Here is a 12,143-nt window from a genome sequence, read left to right on the forward strand (position 1 = left end):
ACAGAAACGTAGAATTGAGTTGAAAGGAACCTTTAAAGGTCATCCAGTCCAACTCCTCTGCAGTGAACAGGGACATGTACAGCAACAGCTGGTCAGTTAGAACCCCAGTCAGTCTGACCTTGCATGTCTTCAGGAATGGGACATGCTCCACCTCACTGGGCAACCTGTTCCTGTGCTTCACTACCCTCTCCAAAGAAAACATTTCCCTTTTATCCAACCTAAATCTCCTCTCTTTTAGTTTGAAAAAATTCCTTTTGTTCTGTCACAACAGACACGCTGAAGAGTCTCTCTCCTTCTTTCTTGTAGTCACCCTTTAGATACTGGAAGGCCTCTATCAGGTCTCCTTGGAGCCTTCTCTTCTCCAGGCTGAAGAGCCCCAGCTCTCTCAGCCTGTTCTCCTAGGAGAAGTGTTCCATCTCTTGTATCATTTTTGTGGCCCTGCCCTGGATGCAATCCAACAGGTCTATGTCTCTCCTGTACTGAGGACTCCATGTCTGGACGCAGTACTCCAGGTGAGGTCTCACCAGAGTAGAGGGCCGGATCACTTCCTTCAACCTGCAGACCATTTTTATTTTGATGTACAACCTATACATGGTTGTACCACATCAAGAAGATATGTTGGCTTGTTCTGTATATGTTCATACAAACACATCCAGATACATATGAGCAAGGGTTACCAAAACAAGTTTACAACTGATGAGGTGTGAGCCACTCTGACTTGTGCTGTAGTATGTCACAGAGCCAGAAGAAGTCACAGCAATATTGCCTGTGCATGGCAGAACTTTGGAATCCTCTGTCTTATAAACTCCAGAAATAAGCTCATCTTCTGGTCAAGTCCCATCCCAGGAAATTTCATGCCCAGACAGGAATTCACTTGATAGCTATGTGGTTATGAATAAACAAGGGTCCTTGAAGGATCTCCCTGAAGGTCTCTCTCAGACATACATAGGGACTTCTTTCAAGTAAGGTGGTTTTGTTTCTGTTTTTCTCTGTTTAGGACACTGGTAGTACGAGATTTACTAAATCTCGTACTAAAACTAAAACTGTAAGTTTTGTGTCTTCCCCCTGTGAACTCCCCTCCCACTCCCCATTTCTTCCGAGAAAGAGAAGCTGAAAATGGCTGCTTGAGATTTTCCTTTCTGTCGAACTGAAAATGAGAGAAAAGCTAAGACTTTCTGGGTGCAACTGTACTTTCCCAATCAATAGCAACTGATCGAGAGCCTGAAATGTTCTGCACAGAGCAGTGCATTTCCTGTCACAGCCCGAGGTGAAACCTTCCACTGCCTAGTGTGATGATTCATTTCCAAAACTTCAGTTATCACAATGCAGGTGACCTCCGATTTTCACCCATGTCTTTTCCCCACCCTTGCTTTCTTTTATTCTGTTTCTATTAAAATGTGACTCACTGTGATGGAATTTTGTCAGAGTCCATTAAACCTGATTCTCTTCCTCTCTAAACCCTGTTTCTAATACATCTGTCACAAACACATATTTTAAACCTTGTTATTTGGCTCTGTCATTTCACTGGATATGTCTGCACCTTTCAGAAGCTGAATTCATAAGGAAATTTGAAATTCTATGTGAAAGTACCTGCTGTAAGATATTTTAATTACTAATTAGCTATGTTGTTCATTTGTTATGTTATATTCATCCCTGTTTTCAGCTGGGATTTCAGCTGGAGGGGAAACCTTGGAAAAAAGCCAGAAGACTGCAGTAGATGTCAGCAATGCACTTTTCATGGCAGAACTGGACTGTTGACCCCATTTGATGGTAGTTATCCCACTGTGATTCTGTCTTGGATAGCATCCTGAGAAGGTGACACCGCTTGTGCTCATCAGAGCCTGGAAGTCCTAACAGCAAACTGCAGTGTATTAATTCAGGCGTCTGAGTGAAAAGGAAAATTTTAAAGAAAATTTAATGGAAAAGAAAATACATTTTCTTATTAAACTGACATACCTATTGAAGAGGCTACCAGGAAACCTTTGGCTTAAGCACTCTTGGGTGAACACTTTCACAAAAGAAAAAGCTTATCACTTTCCCTATCTATAATGGTCTTCACTTCAAGTGATAATAGCCAGCAGCCTGATACATAGGCAACCACATACTCGTAGTGGAGCTAATTGATGGAAATGGCTTTCAGGAAGATCTTCACTGTCCTCATAGTACATGCTATGGCACAGCTTTGTTAAACAGGTTACCTTCACAAGACTTTCCTGAAGGAGAGATGAAATATGGCTGAGAAGCTGCTAACAAAGCCAAGTACTCAGTATTTGAAAAATAAAGTTAGGTGTTGTGCATTAACTATTCTATTGCTATTCTCTTAAGCACCTAATAATAGTTTTTCCCACATAAATAAATAAATAATCAATCTTGTGCCTCTGATGTTATGTCTTCATTTCCAAAATTACTCAGGTGAAGCTGAGAAACCCAAATCTGGGTGTGTGCTTTTCATTCACAGCAGGATTACCAATTGAAGCTCAGACTCTGTTTTCACATGGACATACACTATTTCACTGCTGAAGAAGTAGTTGCTGCATTTGAATACTGTGCTCCCCAACACTTTCCCAGACCTCTCTGTGCCCCTCAATTTGCATGTACCGACCTAGGTGGGATGCTTACATCATCATCTCACTTTCTAACTCACCCTTGGTCTTGATTCTGATTCTCTGATTCTCTGTACTGCATGATTAATTCACCCCCATGCCACTTTTGTAGTGTTCTTATAAGCAAAACTGAAGTGTTTTTTCCTAGATATTCTACTCTGAAAATATTTCCCAGCAGATACTACAGATAAGAATGAACCAGGATTGTTTTGTTCTGCTCTGCATAGTCCAACGTCTTTCCTTCAGGCTTTGAATACTCAGGCACTTCCAATTTTATCATTACACTCATAATAGATAAAATATAGAATTATATTATATATAGGATGCTGCTCTGATGAGTTAAATGACACACAGAAGTGCATATGTTGTAAAAAATGTGCGTAGAATATGACCAAGATTTGCAAATTTGAGATTAGCTCTATGATGAAGTCTCCTACATTTTTGCAACAATTATCTTCCTGCATGATTGGAAATGGTTCTACCAAAGTATGCAGTGGCCCCCACATTGAAACTGTGTCATGAGTATGACAGCTTCCTTAGATGAAGATTCTGATGAGGGGAAAGGCCAGGAGCACAACCTCAGAAGATTTTATGACACAGACTTCAGCTGTGAAGTTTTCTGAGTGATCACAAACTTTGCAGGCAGTACAGCGACGGAGTCCTGTTACATGGATTATTTAACTTAGTCCTGATTTGAACATGGACTTCCTTCCATGATACTCTTCTGCACATGTTGCTTAATTAACATTTGAAACTAACCATAATTGGAAATCTCTAACCTGCAGAGAAAACACAAACAGCAAAGCTGTCAATCTGCTGTTTGAAAAATGACTTTTCCACTAGCTTGGATCAGACTCTTTGTCAAAATTTTTCCCACACCCATAAGATCCCAAACTGATGCTGAGATCCGGACTCCACAAGACCTGAGTGTTCCAAAACTTGGAAAAATCTGATTGGATTACTGTGGTCTGTACTGTGACAGAGGTGAACACTCACTTGCAAGCTAGGGTGAAGAAACTGTCATCATTACCATACCTTACTAATGCAGAGAAGTGTCCTGATGTCAGTGCAGGTGGGAAGAGGTGGAAGATCCCTTCTATCCTGACTCCAACTGACAGTCCTGTAGGCAAAGGTGTGTGCCTTTAGTGCAAGACATTTATGTTTGGCTGCACCATTTCTATTTATTTTTCTACAGGACTTTATCTGTAGTGTTTCGAGCTTTGAGAGAAATAACTCATTGTGCTTTTATCTCTATTTTCTGAAACCCTTAGATCTTCACATTTGTCTTGGACATTGTCAAGCACATTTGCATGAAATATCTTCTTATTTTTTACTTAAAAAAAAAAAAAACAAAACAACAAAAAAACCAGAAGTACTATAAGAATATAAAAAATAGCTTCCTTACTTCTGCTTTGGGCTCCCAATAGGAGGAATTACAATTCTCCCAATATGATCTGTCCAATAGCCAGCTTTTCTTGTTCTTTTTGTCAGTTTCTCCAACTTTAGCTGAGAAGTTAAAAATGCTGTAATGGAAGAGCAAAGATACACAGAGAAGTTTGGTGAAAAAACAGTAATTCAGCTATGCTATGATCATACAGAGAGAGCATAATATAGGTGGAAGACTCAAGAGTTTCTCATACTCCGTATTTGGTACACTGCACTAATGCACAGATCTATTAATTACACAGTATTTCAATACAAAAGAGGGAGACAAAAAAATCTCTTCCTGAGCCTGCCCAGGGCCTTGTTTCAATAGCAAAATATTGGCAGTTTTTAGATCTTTGTAATCATTTTGTTTAAATAAAATTTCTCCCAAACCATCTCAAGCGATCTGGAAGAAAACACTGCTGTAATTGGCAGCACGGCACATCCCCAGTGCCTGAACACACACAAAAGGTGCCAGGCAGCTTCATTTAGGACAAAGAAACATCTGCAGCTTCTTCAGCGGTGGGGCTCTGCTCTCTCATGTGATGTCAGTGGCATTTTTTTCCTTCTCATCAGAAAATTAGTTCAAACTACATCAAAAATGAATGTGACTTTTAGTTGTGGAGGCATTGTAACACAGGTAGCTGGAAATCTGCACTGCAATAAGGCAGGAGATAAGGAGCTCCTTCACATCTGGGGTAGCCTGCATATCTCCTTCTCTTTCAAACTAAGCAAATGTCTTTGCTAAATGACAGCTGTAGAATTCAACAAACCATTGGCTCCATGTCTTCTTGCATACTGTAAATATCCATATCAGAAAGCCCACAAACACCCACATATATTGGAATCTGTGCAGATAAAAATCAAAGGAGAGATACTAAAGTCTGGTGTCTTCATCCAAAGCTGACTGAAGGCAATCTCTTAAATGACTTGGTATTTATAGCTATCCCTAAATTACCCTTCATTCTTGGGGGAGTGTAGTAGAGGCTGAAATCTCTCCAAAACAGGCTTAAGAAGCATTCATGCAATACATATATACCAAGTTTGTGTCACCTTCCTCATACTATGCTCAGAAAATCTGTAAGACAAGCTGAAGCCTACACGTATATCATCAGCCCTAGAATTCCAAGCTTATTATAAAATAAATAAATAAAAATAAAAGCTTGCCTAGTTAAACTACCCCTTTTCAAATCCATGCTGCTGACAGAAACCCTATTACCAGTCACGCACTAAGTGTGCTGATGTGAGCACTGCATATCATTTCTAACATGAGTTACTGCCCATTTTCAATGGTTTGTTCAATCAGTGGGTTTTCTAATTGCTTTGGGGATTAATAACCCAATGGGAGGCCATTTCACATTGGTTGACAATTATTTTATCCAACTGTATAAAGAACAGGTGATAAATTAATAAATTATAATCAGTCAGTTATTAAAGCTTAATGGCAGATGGCTGTAACAAGAATAAAGAGAGCCTGAGCCTCACAAAATGGTATTTTGATAGTATTTTTCAATGTATTTTTAATGAGAGGCATATAAAATGCATAAAACTTATAAATCATTTATAGAAGAACAAACTACGGAGTAGAATGGTCCAGTTATAATGCTGTGATATTATTAATATCACAAGATCACACAGCAGCCGGCAAATCTGCTGGAAGCACATCGTACCAGGCACTACACAAACAAGCAGCACTGTCCAGGAGCCATACAGCTGCAACTGGAAGGAGGCAGAGATGGAAAGTGACCTGCGAATGTCACAGCAGATCCCAGGGCTTAAACTCACTTATCTATAGATATCTTGCACTCCAGCTCTTAGCAACTGCTGGACCTCGTCTAGGACTCTGGGATTTTAACACTGATATGGGCTAAACACAAATTTCGTTTGGATTTTGGTGTGTAAAATGTGCTGACCTGTGAGACCAGAAAACATCCCATATTCGGATGGGGAAATGGCTGTTCAAGAATTTTTTCTTTCATTGTTGGTAGGCATAAGCTTTTTCACAGCACAAATGTATGTGCTTGTACCCTTTTTGGTATAACATTCTGAAGACGTGGTCAAGCAATTCAGTCTAGAAAGTCTACTGCTTTCCCAATTTTCTTTGAGGCAATGTGTAACTCATGTATAGACTTTATCAGTTTTGTATTTTTGAAAGAAATTTTGGCCCATCTTAGGCTGATAGTACAACACTTTTTCACTATAGCTAAGTAGATTGGCTCTACTTCCAGCTTTAGAACCTACAGAGTATGATTTTGTGCAATGAATTCACACAGCACCTGCACAAATAACACCTTGGAATCCCAATCCAATGAATATGTTAAGAACAGATAATAGTCTCTGACTTGCTTCCTAATGTCTGGCTTGGTCACTTAAAATTTAGGATATTCCCCATGGGCAATTTGATGCTAGGAGAACAGGGGAACTTAAACATATCTGTGCACAGGACCTTAAGCTCCTCCACCTCAAAACTCATTTAACACAAAATTTGACCTAATTTCTCACCAGTGAAGTGATTTAGCCAACATTAACTTAATATTCCATTTCCCCAAAGCCAGATGCGTTCCTCACAGAGCAGTCATTGCAGGTAATAACCAAATGCTCATATTAAGCCACAGATCAAGAACTAAATAACCTCTGGAAACTCAAGTATGCTTCTTGTCTTGGAGGTAAATACTTTGGCTCTGCAAAACATTAAAACTGTGAATGACAGCTGAGTAGCTATCCAAGAACGTGTTCTGTCACACTCACTGTCTCTATTTTTGTGCCTTCTCACAATGTTCTCCCTCCTATTTCTGGCCAGCATTGCTGGCTGCTTGCTCCTATCTCTAGCCCACATCTAAAGCTCTGCACGAGGCAGCTGTCTTTGTTTTCAGTTCTTGTACAATCATGAGGAGAATCTGGTCCTTGAGAACAGCCCTTCCCATGGCGCAAACCATAAAACAAGGATAAATACTCAAGAAGTTGCTTGGCTACATCTCCCTCACTTTCTACAACTAGTCCATGGATAAACACAGGAGCATCAGTCAAGCACCTTTTGCAAGAAATGGCATTTATGCTGCATCTTACCCTTACATGGCCTTGACGGGCAGAGCAGTCCTAGCAATGTACTGGGCCCAACTGCAAGCTGGCCCTGTGGAGCTGAGTGGATGAGGTGATCATAGAATCATAGAATCATAGAATTACAAGGTTGGAAACGACCTATAAGATCACCTAGTCCAACCGTCTCCTCAACACCATTGCTACCACAAGCACTAAACCACATCACGCAGCACGTCATCCAGATGCCTCTTGAACACTGCCAGGGACGGTGAATCCACCACCTTCCTGGGCAGCCATTCCAGTGCCTGACCACTCTCCGAGAGAAAAAGTTCTTCCTTATGTCCAACCTAAACCTCCTCTGATACAACTTGCGGCCATTGCCCCGTGTCCTGCTCGTTGCCTGAGAGAAGAGGCCAAATCCCTCTTCACCACAGCCTCCCCTTAGGAAGTTGTAGAGTGCAATGAGGTCTCCCCTGAGCCTCCTCTTCTCCACACTGAACAATCCCAGCTCCCTCAGCCGCTCCTCATAAGGTTTGTGCTCCAGACCCCTCACCAGTTTTGTTGCCCTTCTCTGGACACGCTCCAGGACCTCAACATCTTTCCTGTAGTAAGGGGTTCAAAACTGAACACAGCACTCGAGGTGCGGCCTCACCAGTGCTGAGTACAGGGGGATGATCACCTCCCTGCTCCTGCTGGCCACACTATTTCTAATGCAGGCAAGGATGCCGTTGGCTCTCTTGGCCACCTGGGCACACTGCTGGCTCATGTTCAGCTGAGCATCAACCAAACTTTCCTCTTCACACTCATCCAGCCACTCATCCCCAAGCCTATAGCGCTGGATGGGGTTGTTGAGGCCAAAGTGCAGGACCCGACACTTGGCCTTGTTGAACCTCATCCCATTCACCTCAGCCCAGAAATCCAGCCTGTCTAAATCCCTCTGCAGGGTCTCCCCACCCTCAGGCAGATCAACACCACCTCCCAGCTTGGTGTCATCTGCAAACTTACTGATGCTCAATGTGAGCTTTACACAGACCTCATCTGTGATCGATCTCCCTCCAGCACAGCTAGACTCCTTCTCCTACATGCTGTCTACTTCACAGGCATAATATCAGCTCCAGGTGCCCATCCTTTTATGTCTGAAGAGTGACATGGACCCAATCTTGTGCCGAACTGGAAAAGGACATTGTTGAAAGAAACATGTATATGAGGTACCTTCAAAGCTCATTAACTTTCATATGTATTAAAAGAAAATAAAAGAGTATTTTCTTCTCTGTAGTACCTGCTTTCGTCTTTGTTCAGAAGGGAACAAAACCTACCATAAGTCATAAGGAAGTTTTTATTTTCTCACATGAGCTCTCAGAGTCCAGACTGTTTCTTGCAACCATAAGAACATGGTACAAGGTTTTAGCAAGCAACATGGAATTTCCAGTTATGTAGAAAATTGAGGGACTGGATCTTCTGCAACCAATGAAGAGCATAGCCAGGTCGAAAACATGAATTTTCCCAGGCTGTGAAGGAATCTCCAAGTGGCTGAGAATTTGTAAGAACACCCTTCCTCCCAGAAGAATACTCTGCATCTCAGAGACCTGAGGGAAAAGTCTGACATAGCTGACAAGTCACTCTCAATGATAACTGAAAAGTCAAGGAAGCTCAGGTGAAGTCTCTGGTGACTGGAAAAAAAGGCAATAAAGGACTCATTTTTAAGAAGGGTAGAAAGGATGACTTGGTGACAGGGAAGATCATGGTGCAGATCCTCCTGGAAGTTATGTTAAGGCATATGAAAGAGAGGGAGGTGATATGGGATAACTAGCATGACTTCACCAATGGCAGGTGCTGCCTGACCAACAGTGCTGCTTTTTATGATGGCATAACTGTGTACTGTCAGTGTATAAGAGAAGAGACATTGATGCCATCTATCTGGATTTCAGTAAAGACGTGGTCTCCCATACCATACTTCTCTCCAATCTGGAAAGATATGCATTTGATAGGTGGACTGTTTGATGGATGAGGAAATGGTTGTGAGATCACACACACAGGGTGGAGATCAATGGCTTCATGTTGGATGGAGATCTGTGATGAGTGGTGTCCCTCAGAGGTCACTACTGGGACTGGTGCTCTATCATCTTCATCAATGATATTGACAGTGGGATGGAGTGCACCCTCAGCAAGTTTGCAGATGACAAAAGCTTGTTGACACACACAAGGGACCAAGTGCCATCCAGACAGACCTAGACAAGCTTCAGCAGTGGGCTCAGGAGAACTTCATGATTTTTAACAAATCCAAGTGCAAGGTCTTGCACCTGGATCAGGGCATCCCCACTATCAGTAAAAGCCGGGGGATATAAGGATAGAGCATAACTCTGCTGAAAAGGATTTGACGTGAGCCACCAATGGGCCCACACAGCCCAGGAAGCCAACCATATCCTGGGCTGCATCAAAAGTGTGGCCTTCAGGGTTAGGGAAGTGATCCTGCCCCTCTGTTCTGTGCTGGTGAGGCCTCACCTGTATTACTGTGTCCAGATATGGAGTCCTCAATTGTAGCACATTCAGAGAAGGGCCACAAAAATGATACACAAGACGGAACACGTCTCCTACAAGGACAGGCTGAGAGAGCTGGGGCTGTTCAGCCTGGAGAAGAGAAGGCTCTGGGAAAACCTGATAGCACCCTTTCAGTATCTAGAGGGGGACTATAAGAAAGAAGGGCACAGCAGTGTCTGTTGGGACAGGACAAGGGGAAATGGTTTCAAACTAAAAGAGGGGAGATTTAAACTGGATGTAAGGCAGAAGTTTCCTATGGGGAGATTAGTGAGGCATAGGAACAGGTTGCCCACAGAGGTGGTGAATAACCCATCCCTGGATACATTCCAGATCAAACTGAACGGGGCTCTGAGCAACCTGTTGTAGCAATACATGTCCCTGTTCATTGCAGAGCATTAGAACCAAATGAATTTTAAGGGTCTCTTCTAACTTAAAAGGTCCTATGATCCTACGATTTAAAATGAACATTCATTGTAGATTCTTAGGGATTTGCAGGTGGAGATCATGCTCAGATGGTCTTTCAGCCCCTGGGATTATCAGGCAACCAAGCCAGCAGCCCCATGTCTTCCACTGGGGAAAAAATACTGGTCCTGTGCCATCCCCTTGCTCCCCCGAGCAAGATTAGCCAAGATGATTAATTTGCCTCCACATCCCCAGCAGCCCCATGGTCACATCTCAGTACTGGCTCCCCTGAGAGCTCTCATCCTCCCTGCACTGACCAGCTTCACATGAAATTCTGCACTTCCCAAGACAAAATGTGTGTTAATCTCCTCTTCGTATCACTCCTCTCAAGAATAATGAAGCATTTAAAACTCTATTTCTGCAAAGATCTGGGAACTGCAGCTCCCACAACTCCAACATTAAAGCTGCCAATGCACAAAGAAACCCCTTCTCCTGGTTCAAGGGTCTTTGGCTTATTGTCATGATGCTGCATTTATCTGACCTTTATTGAGTATACCATCTGCTGTGCTAGAAACTTTAAAAATCATTTAACTCCACTTGTATCTAATAGTAATTTTCCTCACTGCCCTCCAAATGTAGCACAATATCATCTGCAAGTGCTGTGGATTCAGCTGAATCACAAAAGCCAATTATACCAATAATAAAAATTTAATTTCTTTTAAAGAAAAGATTAAAAGGCAAGTATGTACCCTGGATTTCAAGAACTAAGAAATAGCTCCACTCCCTCCAGGTTTAACTAACAGTTAATTTCACCTTATATTTTTACCCACTCTGTAATGCAGGCATCAACCCCGGTCTTTCTTAACAGCTTTATTCCCCCAGCCCACTGAGGTGCACAATGCCCACAGTGAGTGGCCTTTTTTTTTGTCTCCCTCGGCAGCAATATCCTCAAAGAATTCCAGCCAGTTAATGAGGCATGCCCTTCCCTTCCTGAAACCATATTAGATATCCTTAATTAGGCCATGCTTTTCTAACTGTTCCTCCCTTAGTATCTCAAAAGAGGAGCTGAAGACTTTCAACTGCACAGATCTACAGCTTCCCAGTGCATCCCCAGGCCCTTTATAAAAATAGAAAAAGAGATCACATTACCTCCCCCTCCACCCTAAGATATCTCTCCCCTGAAGGAAGCAAACTTGTAAAAATAGCAACTATGGCTTCTCCAGTTTCCTAACCAGAGAAATAGCTGCCTCAGTAGATGTGTATTTTCCTTTCCTCTGAGAATGAGCCTCAGAAAGGTTGAAATGTATTTCAGATGAGGATGGGAAAGCAAAGGAGCACATGTCTCTGTTTGTCCCAAGCACGTCTTCGTATTGTTTACTCTGATCGCCTGAAACTTTGTAAGATAATTTTATGGTTTTCTAAGACAGAAGTTTCTTCTGTTTTTCTTGTTCAGAGTTCTTATTGCTAACCAGAACTGAAACATAGCTCTTCAGGCATGTAAAGCTTTGACTTTGCACCGGAAATAACCGAAGTTTCTGGAATTTCTTCTATTTTTCTAGAAATGGGCCCAACACACACACTCAAAATTCTCTTGATTTCTAGAACCTGATTTATAAATAAGGTTTTCAGATCATGACCTAATTGACAAATCTCACCCAACTGCTACCATAGTTTTCTCTCCAAGTTACCTCTTGGAATTGCTAGCAGTAGAGAGCAATTTGGGGATTGGTTTTGCGAAAGTAACCCAAATTTTACCCTTCTCTACCTGCAATTACAGTACTATTCAGTTCTTCCTCTTCACTTTTTTTTTTCATGTTTATCTAGCAGGGAAAACAATTTTCTGCAACGATCCCTTCCTTGTCTCTCCTGTATCACCACAAATTTCAGTGATGAGTTGATAGGAGGGGTGACTTGTTCAACAAACATGGTTCTCTTCTCTTCTCTTCTCTTCTCTTCTCTTCTCTTCTCTTCTCTTCTCTTCTCTTCTCTTCTCTTCTCTTCTCTTCTCTTCTCTTCTCTTCTCTTCTCTTCTCTTCTCTTCTCTTCTCTTCTCTTCTCTTCTCTTCTCTTCTCTTCTCTTCTCTTCTCTTCTCTTCTCTTCTCTTCTCTTCTCTTCTCTTCTCTTCTCTTCTCTTC

The 12,143-nt window shown here is 42.0% G+C and overlaps 1 long non-coding RNA gene across 15 annotated transcripts in view; it reads right to left on the reverse strand.

The window, feature by feature from the left end:
* The window catches only part of LOC122168057, a 237,349-nt gene that overhangs the window by 16,858 nt on the left and 208,348 nt on the right, over window positions 1-12,143 (reverse strand). For 13 of the 15 annotated variants that reach the window (XR_006171152.1, XR_006171166.1, XR_006171167.1 and 10 more), the window contains 2 exons: window positions 4,009-4,126; window positions 3,639-3,723 (listed from right to left, as the gene is read on the reverse strand). This is a non-coding gene — a long non-coding RNA (uncharacterized LOC122168057). Of the gene's footprint in view, window positions 1-341; window positions 1,885-2,792; window positions 3,383-3,638; window positions 3,724-4,008; window positions 4,127-12,143 lie in introns of those variants that run through there. The other 2 variants (XR_006171169.1, XR_006171170.1) reach the window with 2 other exon arrangements.

The sequence above is a fragment of the Centrocercus urophasianus genome, unplaced genomic scaffold, assembly GCF_019232065.1.
Source record: "Centrocercus urophasianus isolate 14NV4802_14NV808 unplaced genomic scaffold, USGS_Curo_1.0 seq_11, whole genome shotgun sequence".
Classification (NCBI taxonomy): domain Eukaryota; kingdom Metazoa; phylum Chordata; class Aves; order Galliformes; family Phasianidae; genus Centrocercus; species Centrocercus urophasianus.